This window comes from Amborella trichopoda, chromosome 4 (assembly GCF_054954075.1).
Source record: "Amborella trichopoda isolate Santa Cruz 75 chromosome 4, AtrichopodaSantaCruz75HAP2 v2.0, whole genome shotgun sequence".
Lineage (NCBI taxonomy): Eukaryota > Viridiplantae > Streptophyta > Magnoliopsida > Amborellales > Amborellaceae > Amborella > Amborella trichopoda.
The window spans coordinates 11554423-11566652 of NC_142339.1; the positions used below are offsets into that span (position 1 = coordinate 11554423).

General features: G+C 36.7%; 1 pseudogene; it reads right to left on the reverse strand.

Annotated features, from left to right (window-relative positions):
- Positions 1–8782: 8782 nt before the first annotated feature.
- Positions 8783–12009, reverse strand: LOC18425516 (ABC transporter G family member 1-like; annotated as a pseudogene).
- Between the last annotated feature and the right edge of the window lie 221 nt (positions 12010–12230).

Below are 12230 nucleotides of genomic sequence, written 5' to 3' on the forward strand. Positions count from 1 at the left end.
ATATTTCATGAGCTCATTGAGAGAGAGCAAGGAAGTACAATAATAAAACGTAACACTTTTTTTTTCTTTTGGGAATACATATACATTTTTTTTTTTTTTTGATAAGTCAGTGGCGGAGAAAGCCTCATCCCAAAATTTTCATTAATAATAGAATAAATACACATAATTATTATACAATAAATAAATGGCACGAAAAAACATATACAATGACCCTAGCCTAACATGTACAATAACATCATTTCAAGTAAACATATGATCTCTGCCCATGTCACACCCCATGAATTTACAATACTATTATTCCTGAGATGTGACGGACAAAACATATATACATCTATTGATAGGAGAAATTTACAGTGGCGAGGTCTTACAAAGTAAATAAAGAAAGCTAGCACAACAACAGTATCTTCATGGGTTGATCTTGACTAGCACTCAAAATGAATCCGCAGTTATCCAGAAAAATGTTTACCATAGTTTATTGAGTTTGGCTACTCAGTTAGTGATCTTCATAATCCCAAAAATAATCATGTTTGAAAGATATCAATATTTTCCAAAATGAGATCTATTAAGAGAAATGCATCAACAGTTTCACTTTCAATAAATGCATAATTAAGTATAATCCGAATAATTGAAATGCTTATAACACTTTTAACGGCAGTGCATAATTCAAAGGATTTCACAAAATACCCTACTGGCGTCCCAAGTAGGTCACCTATATACCCCATCAGCGTTCTGATGGGTCCACTTAATCCCTATCGGCGTCCCAGATAGGTCCACTTAATCCCTGCAGGTCCACTTATACCTCACCGGCGTATCGGATGAGTCCACTTAATCCCTACCGGCGTCCCAGATAGGTCCACTTATACCTCACCGGCGAACCGGATGAGTCCACTTGCATACTTAAATTATTTCTAAATCTCTTTAAACATTCGAAAGCAGCAATATCATGTACTCAACATATCACTGAAATCATTAATATGAATTTCACTTAAACCATTAATAACAGTCATTCTCTATAACATTTCAAAAATAACCAATCAAATATTTTGGGCTCAACTTTAGAAAGGTAGCAGTTTGTAAAGGTATTCCAGCATAATTGCCAATTTAATATGTATAGAAAAACTCTTATAGAAATTATAGAATACAGAATTATCACAATTTATGGGATATCAATCCACAAATAAACATTTCACAACAATACTATAATCAATTGCAAAAATGTCAATTTTTAAATAATAAGGCAGTCATTTGCACATGAATTTTACAATGTCTAAATATTCAAAACAGTAGAAAGAAATATCACAATTTTACTAAAAGCAGAAATATCACATTTATTTCTAACAATAGACAAGAAAAATAAATAAATTTATTTTTCTAATTTACAGCATTCAAAATTTCTAACATAGATAAAATATCACAATTTTTATTAAAAAGATTATTTTTCAAGATAATGAGGTCGTGTGCGCAAAAAATTTATCGTGCCTAAAATTCATGATAATAAGCACAAATAATTATTTCATTTTATTTTTAAAAAGAATGGATTATTTTTCGAGATAATGAGGTCACTTACACATAAAACTCATAAAATAAAGATCCTAGACGGAAATATCACTATTTATTAAAAATAGACTAATTTTCGGGAAGACGATGTCACTTACTCACAAATATTTGAGAGGGAACTTTGATAAAATTCAGCTAGAGAGAGAGAGATCTCAAAATTTTCTAGGGTAGGAGTGCTCACCTCCCCTATTTGAATTCTTAGAACGTATTATTATAATATTTTATTACGCTCTACCTCATACCTGAGGTATCGCGTTAAGCGTCTGCTTTTAACATACGAAAACCACGTCCGCTAAAGGACGTGGCGAGCAGCAGGCAGCAAGAAGCAAAAGCAACAGGCAAAGACAAAAGCAAAAGTTTAAACCAAAGTAAAAACTTTTGAAAATAGTGATGGTCCTCAGGGACCATCATACTCAAACAGACCATCACCTATTAAAAAGCATTTTTTCTTTTTTTTTTTTGTAATTTTAGGATTGTTATATTCTTCCCCCCGTAAAGAAATTTAGTCCTCTAAATTTTTTTACCTGATTACTGGAAAAGATAGGGGTATTTTTCTCTGATTTCGTCTTCTCGTTCCCAAGTCGACTCTTCTCTTGAATGGTACTGCCATAATACACGGACCAAAGGAATCTCCTTGTTACGCAACACTTGCACCCTTCTATCCAGTATCAAAATTGGCTGCTCAATGAAGGATAGGTCCTTCCTGATCGGTAAAGGTTCATATTTTAAGATATGGGATGGGTCGGGCTGATATTTTCGTAGTGAAGATACATGAAAGATATTATGGACATTTGCCAATTCGGGTGGTAAGGCAAGTCTATAAGCGACACTTCCGATTCTTTCCAGGATTTCAAATGGTCCTATATAACGTGGGCTCAACTTTCCTTTCTTGTCGAATCTCATAATGCCCTTTATTGGTGAGATTTTTAGGAAAACTCGATCATTTTCTTCAAATTCAAGATCTCTCCTGCGGTTATCGGCATAACTCTTTTGCCGACACTGAGCTGTCCTGAGCCTTTCACGAATTAATGCTATTTATCTGTGGTTATCTGGACAATTTCTGGCCCCAAAAGCTTTCTTTCCCCAACCTCGTCCCAACATATGGGTGACCTGCATTTCCTTCCATACAGGGCTTCATATGGTGCCATCTGAATACTGGCTTGGAAGCTATTATTATAAGCAAACTCAATCAGGGGTAAATGGTCATCCCAGCTTCTTATAAGGTCAATAACACAGGCCCTTAGCATATCTTCCAAGGTTTGGATGGTCCTCTCTGATTGTCCATCAGTTTGGGGGTGAAAGGTAGTACTAAAGGTGAGTCTCGTCCACATGGCTGACTGTAGTCTAGCCCAAAATTTAGAAGTAAACCGAGTATCCCTGTCCGATACAATACTGACGGGAACCTCATGCAGCCGCACTATTTCCTTAATGTACAGCTGAGCCAGTCGATCCAAAGTGTACGTCGTGCGCATCGGTAGAAAGTGGGCAGCTTTGGTTAACCGGTCCACAATGACCCAAATGCTATCATGTCCTGAATTTGTTCTAGGCAAGCCAGAGATAAAATCCATAGAGATGTGCTCCCATTTCCATTCTAGCATCGGTAAAGGTTGCAACAACCCAGCGGGCCTTTGATGTTCAGCTTTTACTTGCTGGCATGTTAGGCATTTAGACACAAATAGTGCTACCTCTTTTTTCATATTATTACACCAAAAGGTTTTCTTCAGGTCCTGATACATTTTAATACTTCCGGGATGTATCGTATAACGAGAATGATGTGCTTCTTCTAAGATAGCTTTCTTTACACTCTCATCATTCGGGACACAAACCCGACTTTTGAATCTTAGCAAATGCTCACTACATATAGAGAATTCATCTCTCTTTCCTTGCTTCACCTCTTCTATAATTGTTATAAGCTGAGGGTCTTTCTTCTGTGCCAATCGAATCTGTTGGATTAATTGGGGTTCCGCCTTAATATTGGCAATCATACTTACCACACCATTAATGGACGGAGTTGGATGCCAATCCACTATTTCCTCTAACAATCGCATTTCTTGGATCATTAGATGAGCTAAGACTCTCGTAGATTTTCTACTTAGAGCGTCGGCCACAACGTTAGCTTTTTCTGAATGATAATGGATTGTACAATCATAATCTTTTAAGAAATCCATCCATCTTATCTGCCGCATATTTAAATCCTTCTGAAAGAAAAGGTATTTCAAACTCTTATGATCCGTGTATATTACAAATTGCTCACCATATAGATAATGCCTCCATATTTTCAAAGCAAATACTATTGCAGCTAGCTCCAAATCATGAATTAGATACTTTTTCTCATATTCTTTCAACTGTCTGGATGCATATGCCACTACTTTCCCATATTGCATTAATACACTGCCCAAACCTTTATGTGAAGCATCACTATAAATCACAAATCCCCCGCTCCCCTCAGGAATAGTTAAAATAGGTGCTGAAGTTAATCGAACTTTTAGTTCTTGAAAAGTCTCCTCACATTCACTTGTCCACTCAAATTTGACATTTTTCTGTGTCAATCGAGTCAATTGAGTTGCGGTTCGAGAAAATCCTTCTACAAATTTTCTGTAATATCCTGCCAATCCCAAAAAGCTTCGAACTTCAGTCACATTACTTGGTTGTTTCTAATTAACAACGGCTTCAACCTTTGAAGGATCAACTGATAGACCTTCCGTTGATATGACGTGTCCTAAAAATGTCACTTGTTCAAGCCAAAATTCACATTTACTAAGTTTGGCATACAATTTTTTTTCTCTTAATATTTGCAATACCATTCTTACATGCTGCTCATGTTCCTTTTGATTCTTGGAATAAATTAAAATATCATCGATGAATACCACAATAAATTTATCCAAAAAGGGCTTAAAGATTCGATTCATCAAATCCATAAATGCAGCCGGTGCATTGGTTAATCCAAAAAGCATGACTAAAATTCATAATGACCATACCTTGTTCTGAAAGCTGTCTTGGGAACATCTTCCCTTTTAATCTTAAGCTGATGGTATCCAAATCTAAGATCAATTTTTGAAAACACTTGTGATCCTTGTAATTGATCAAATAAATCATCAATTCTAGGTAATGGATACTTATTTTTCACTGTCACTTGGTTCAACTGTCTATAATCAATACACAATCTCATAGTCCCATCTTTCTTTTTGACAAACAGTACTGGAGCACCCCAAGGTGACACACTGGGCCTGATAAAACCTTTATCTAATAATTCTTCCAATTGTTGTTTCAGTTCCTTAAGTTCTGCAGGAGCCATTCTGTAAGGTGCCTTAGAAATTGGTGCTACCCCTGGCAATAATTCAATGGAGAATTCAATTTCCCTGTCAGGCGGTAATCCTGGCAATTCTTCTGGAAAAACGTCGGGAAATTCTCGGATAACCGGAGTGGTATCCAAATTTATTTCTTCCTTCCTATCTTCTTTGATATAGGCAAGAAAGCCTTGACACCCTTTTCGAAGGAGGCGATTAGCTCGAATACAAGAGATTAAATATGATGGGGAGTCTTCTTTGACACCATTGAAGTAAAATTCTGGTTGATTCGGAATACTAAAGGTAACAATTTTCTTATAACAATCAATACTTGCATGGTATGCAGAAAGCCAATCCATGCTTAAGATTACATCAAAATCTTGAATTTTCAGGAGTATTAAATCAACCAACAGTTCTTTTTCTTCTATCTTTATTACACATGATTTGTACACTATATTGGTGTTAATTGAATTTCCCATCGTTGTGGCTACCTCTAGAATGTATTCTAATTGTTCTGGTTCTACCTTTAAGTGGCATGCAAAGTGTTGTGACACAAATGAATGAGTAGATCTAGGATCAATCAAAACATGAGCTACTTTTTGGAAGATAGTAAGAGTACCTTGGATCACTGATTTTGAGGCCTGAGCGTCTTGCTCGGTAATCGCAAATACTCTTCCCTTCATCTGAGGCTTTGGAGCTATCTCTCCCTGCTTTGGAAGCTGTTGTGTCTGTAAGCTAGGACATTGTCTAATCTGGTGTCCCAATTTTCCACATTTAAAACAAGCTCCGGTATTCCAATAACAAGGGCTTGATCCATGATTTTTCCCACATTTTCTACAAGGTTCTATTGGGTTTTGAAATGGCGAGGGCCTTGGCTTCTTGTTTGGCCATTCAAACTGTTGTCGATTAGATGATGTAGGTCTAACATGACTGTTCTGATTTTTCGTCTTTTGGTAATCTTCAAAATCTTTTTCGACAATTTGGGCACGATCCACTATTTCAGCATAAGTTCTTAATTTCAAGACTGATATTCTGCTTTTAATAGCTGGCCTGAGACCCCTTTCAAATTTCTTCACCTTTCTTGCCTCATTGTTAATCATGTGGTGCAAACCTGGCTAATTCAGTAAACTTGGCCTTGTACTGTGCTACTGTCCTATTTCCTTGGATTAATTCTAGAAATTCCATTTCTTTTGGGTCTCGAATAAAGTCTGGGAAATATTGTTCATTACATGCCTCTAGAAATACTTCCCAAGTCAAGGTTTTATTTTCTTTAACCAATACTCCTTTTGCCATTCGCCACTAGTGTTGTGCCTCACCTTCTAACATAAAAACTGCCAAGGCCGCCTTCCTATCATCAGGACATTCCATAACCTCGAATATTTTTGCCAATTGCATAATCCATCCCTCGGCTTCCAGTGGGTTTACAACACCCTTAAAAGAAGGTGGGTTTAATTTCTTAAATTGTTCGATATTACTCCCACCATTTCCTGTAACTGACTGCCTGGGTGGATTGTTGTTTTCCATCTGATGTTGCATTAGAGCAACCATATTTTCCAAGGCTTTGTGAATTCCTTCCATATTGGCTTCAGCTATTCCGGATCTTGACTTTATCCCGATCTGTACACACAACAAATGTGATTTTAAGTACATTATTTTTAAATTTCTTAAGGATCTTAAACCTATTGCTCTGATACCATAATTGTCACACCCCAAGAATTTACAATACTATTATTCCTGAGATGTGACGGACAAAACATATATACATCTATTGATAGGACAAATTTACAGTGGCGAGGTCTTACAAAGTAAATAAAGAAAGCTAGCACAACAACAGTATCTTCCAAGGTTGATCTCGACTAGCACTCAAAATGAATCCGCAGTTATCCTGAAAAATGTTTACCATAGTTTGATGAGTTTGGCTACTCAGTAAGTGATCATCATAATCCCAAAAATAATCATGTTTGAAAGATATCAATCTTTTCCAAAATGAGATCTATTAACAGAAATGCATCAACAGTTTCACTTTCAATAAATGCATAATTAAGTATAATCCGAGTAATTGAAATGCTTATAACACTTTTAACGGCAGTACATAATTCAAAGCATTTCACAAAATACCCTACTGGCGTCCCAAGCAGGTCACCTATATACCCCATCAGCGTCATGATGGGTCCATTTAATCCCTATCGGCATCCCAGATAGGTCCAATTAATCCCTGCAGGTCCACTTACACCTCACCGACATATCGGATGAGTCCACTTAATCCCTACCGGCGTCCCAGATAGGTCCACTTATACCTCACCGGCGAACCGGATGAGTCCACTTGCATACTTAAATTATTTCTAAATCTCTTTAAACATTCGAAAGCAGCAATATCATGTACTCAACATATCACTGAAATCATTAATATCAATTTTACTTAAACCATTAATAACAGTCACTCTCTATAACATTTCAAAAATAACCAATCAAATATTTTGAGCTCAAATTTAGAAAGGTAGCAGTTTGTAAAGGAATTCTAGCATAATTGCCAATTTAATATGTATAGAAAAACTCTTATAGAAATTCAATAATACGGAATTATCACAATTTATGGGATATCAATCCACAAATAAATATTTCACAACAATACTATAATCAATTGCAAAAATGTCAATTTTTAAATAATAAGGCAGTCATTTGCACATGAATTTTACAATGTCTAAATATTCAAAACAGTAGAAAGAAATATCACAATTTTACTAAAAGCAAAAATATCACATTTATTTCTAACAATAGACAAAAAAAAATAAATAAATTTATTTTTCTAATTTACAGCATTCAAAATTTCTAACATAGATAAAATATCACAATTTTTATTAAAAAGATTATTTTTCAAGATAATGAGGTCGTGTGCGCATAAACTTTATCGTGCCTAAAATTCATGATAATAAGCACAAATAATTATTTCATTTTATTTTTAAAAAGAATGGATTATTTTTCGAGACAATGAGGTCACTTACACATAAAACTGATAAAATAAAGATCCTAGACGGAAATATCACTATTTATTAAAATTAGACTAATTTTCGGGAAGACGATGTCACTTACTCACAAATATTTGAGAGGGAACTTTGATAAAATTCGGCTAGAGAGAGAGAGATCTCAAAATTTTCTAGGGTAGGAGTGCTCACCTCCCCTATTTAAATTCTTAGAACGTATTATTATAATATTTTATTACGCTCTACCTCATACCTGAGGTGTCGCGTTAAGCGTCCGCTTTTAACATACGAAAACCACGTCCGCTAAAGGACATGGCGAGCAGCAGGCAGCAAGAAGCAAAAGCAACAGGCTAAGGCAAAAGCAAAAGTTTAAACCAAAGTAAAAACTTTTGAAAATAGTGATGGTCCTCAAGGACCATCATACTCAAACAGACCATCACCTATTTAAAAGCATCGTTTCTTGTTTTTTCTTTTTTTTTTTTTTTTTTTTTTTTTTTTTTTTGAAATTTTAGGATTGTTACAGCCCACCATGAAGGGGATTGCGTCATATTTGATAATTTCGAGGGTTATCCAACCTCATACTAAGTGTACCAATACGTGTACTGTATATTTACCGTGGATCTCCAACTTCCATGTTCCTACAAAATCAGCTTGTTTCATCTGTCAAACAGACAAAGAGATAGGAGGAAAACTTGTATCTTCACTATTATCAACACGTAGATATAAAATCAGTAGTAATTTTGCAACAAATTAATTTGTACAGTAGGAAACAAATTCTATTCTAGGAGAAAAGGGCATTTCTTTCTACTCTTGTGTCGCTTGCTAGCAAGGCCGAGCTAAAAGAGCCAAAAAAGCCCTTACATATTGGAGTATGGCCACAAAGGCCTTACGACTGCCATTTACTTCATGGTCTCTTTTTTTTATTATTTTAAAATACATTTAATAATATTATTTACTTTATGCTATTTTCAATAAGTTACTTTTCAACTATTTTTTCTTCATCACATTCTCACTAAACTTAATTATGCCCAAGAACACGAGCCTATATGAAACCACCATGCCCAACAATATGGCCAAGTCCACCCACTTGGAGTACCCCATCTCCACTTGCCATGTCTCTGTTAAAATCTTCTCTCCTGTTATGGTGGGTGACCCTCCTAATAAGCCATTAGGGAAAGTAAGACCCTCAAACTCATTCTTGTAAAAACCTTGGTTAGCATACTTATGGAATGCAATGTAGTACATTGGGTACTTCCAGAACGGCTTAGGCAAGTCGTTAGGCAGTCGGAAAAAGCCACCGTTCAGCATGAGGAAGTCGGGGACGAGGCTCGCAACAATCATCATGAGGCACTCTACAAGCATCATGCACACAAAGAGGACTAGAGCAAAGTAGATGAAGTGCTCAGCTCCATCTTGAAGACGAGCTAGGTAGTAGGCGATGGCACCCGGGATTAGAGAGATGAGGAGGAGGTAGGGGGTGGAAGAGATGGTGTTTCCAATCACAGAGGCGCCCACGCCGTAGTGCCCGTTTAGTCTCTCACGCTCGAAGATCTGTCACCATGAGGATCAATCCATGTAAGAGAGGCAGAGAGAGAGCGAGAGTCTCTAGTCATTTGCATTTTTGGACAGTCAATTTTCAAGTTTTCATAGATATGCTTGATCTACAGTATATTTGAAACTTTGAATTTTATTACTAAAGATGAAAATATATTTCAAGACTATCACAAAGATTTCCAGTATTGAAACTACCTTTCTCGATACTATTTGAAGGTGCGCTTTACTTTGATTGTTTAGAGCTTCAGCTCTATACAAATTGCACATTTTTTATATAGGTTCATGGTTCCATACTCTTGATTCTTTTTTCTTTAGTATTCTAATTGAGTCGTCAAATTTTTTTGTATTGTTGCTGTAAAAAGGAAAAGAAATATATGGAAAGATAGTATCGAAAAAGCAACCTTCATGTCCTCCACAAAGGAAGGGAAGCCTCCAATCGCCATGTACGCCAAAAATGCTGCCACAAACATGAGCATGGACCCTCTCGCCTAAAATGTTTGTCAATACAAAATACACGAGGTTAGGTATAGGCTTAGGTTGTTCAACTTTTGATTGAAGTTGAATGGACTCAAGGCATACGCGATCAGATGCCACAATATGACATTTTGAGTTCTATTTTTACCACAAGTAAGCCTTTTCCCCACTAATCTACCCTAAAAAGGAAAAAAAACTTTTAATTGAAGCACAATGTCACACTAACCTGAATGGAGCCCAAGCTGTGGCCAATGTCAAAGAACATGGTGCCATCGCACATGCACAATGCCATGAAGATTCCTAGGCGAAACCAATAATATCCCAAATCCCTATACAAGTTCACAAAAGATCTTCTTGTCAAGACTGATGCTTGTGTAAAGAAGCTTGCATGGCTTCCTTTCTTTGTCAATGATTCTCCCTCCTATAACAAATCTTTCAGAGAGTTAGACATACACACATATGGAGAGAAAGAGAGATTGAGAGAGAGGTCTTACACTCTTCGATATATCAGCTACATGAGCAAGGACTTGTTTGGCAATGGTGGATGACTTGTAAGACTTTACTAAGATATCAATGGCCGCAGCAGCTTTTATGGCCTTGGCCTCGGGACCTTATTCAATATCGTAAGGAAATTGACTACTTCTTAGTGACAAGCAACAACCTTGGATCAACAAACACCAGCCCAAATCCAAGAATTGCAAGCCTAGAAGAGCTTGAAAAAGTATTGGGCTGGACTTGGGCCATCATATAAATATTTATGATATATATTCTTCAGCATGGCATAGCTCGGCCCAAAAATAATTGGGCCCATTGGTCAGTGCACCTTATTTTTTAGAAAAATATCAATAAAAGTGTCGAAACCAATTGCAATATAGTTAAAAGAATCAAAAGATTACAAATTACACTTAATATAAATGGATATATTAATCGGGTACTTAAAAAAATTGTAAAAACTTCGTCTTCCAACTTGCCCCAATTCGATATTAGGAAGCCATAACAATTAAGGGTGCTTTGGTAATTTTACCCCCAAATAAGCTTTAACTAAAGGATGTGGTTTCTATAGAGCCTAGGCTCTAAACAATAAAATTAAAGCCTACTTTCAAATAGTATCGAGAAAATCTTTGTGATAGCTATAAAATATATTTTTATATTTACTAAAAATAGGTTACAAAACACAATATTTTGAAAATCTTTAAAGTTTTAATGTCGAGATGATCAAGTTGAAGATATTTGGGCATCAAAGAAACCTCTTCTAGTGAATTTTTTTAGGAAGGCTCAAATTTGATTGTTTAGAGCCTCGGCTCTGTATAATCTTTTCCCATAACTAAATGGTAGAAGTGTCTTATTTGACGGTAAAATTACCAAAACACCTCTAATTTTTTTGGCTTGTCAATACTGAGTGGGTGAAATTTGGATAGTTTTTAACATTTTCTTTGATGAAGTGCTAGATTGATAATGAAATTTAAAGGCATATCCTCAATTGTAATTTGTAATATTTTAACCCATTTAGTAATATCGTAAAGGTTTCAACCCATTTTCCCTATTTTCTTGGCTCAAACCCGGTCCAAAAGCCCACATAGACATGAGAGGGGGAGAGATGGTGCATATTCCAATTACCTTATCAAAGTCAAAGTTGATGGTGCAGAGGAAGTGATCTGATGGTTTTCTCAGTGAAGGGCACAGGATGCCACTCAGTGAAAAAAACTCATCGGCTTCAGTGGCCGGGCCAAAATACACAGTTTTCCCAGTGGAGAGGAGGCATAGTGTGTTGAAGAGGCCAAACACCTCAGCACTAGGCTGGTGTATCGATGCCACCACGGTTCGACCATCATGCCAATCCAAACTTGCAATTCGAGTCATGACATGGTAAGATTCTGCACTGTCGAGCCCACTAGTGGGCTCATTAAGAAAGAGAAGGCTAGGTCTCGGGGGATCTCAGTACAAACACTCACCCTTCTCTTTTGGCCACCACTTAATCCCTTAACGCCCCAACCCCCTATCCTTGTATGCATCATGTCTTCTAAACCCATCTCTCTGATGGTTGTCTCAGCCCTCTCTCTCTTTTGGGAGCTCGACATGGTGCTGGGCAACTGGAGCTGAGCTGAGTAGTACACCGCTTCCCATACCGTGAGGGTGGTCATGAGTGTATCACCCTGTGTCACATGGGCCTAGGTTCCAAAAGGAATTTGAGCCTATATAGATTAGAAATTGAAAGTGATCGGTGCTGGATCGGTCCTTTACATCTACGAAGAGGTTTATATAGAGGCGAGGCTCTAAACAATCAAATTAGAGCCCACCTAAAAAATTTCATTAGAAGAGGTTATTTCGATGTCCAAACATCCTCAAATTGATCATCTCGACATCAAGATGCATGGAC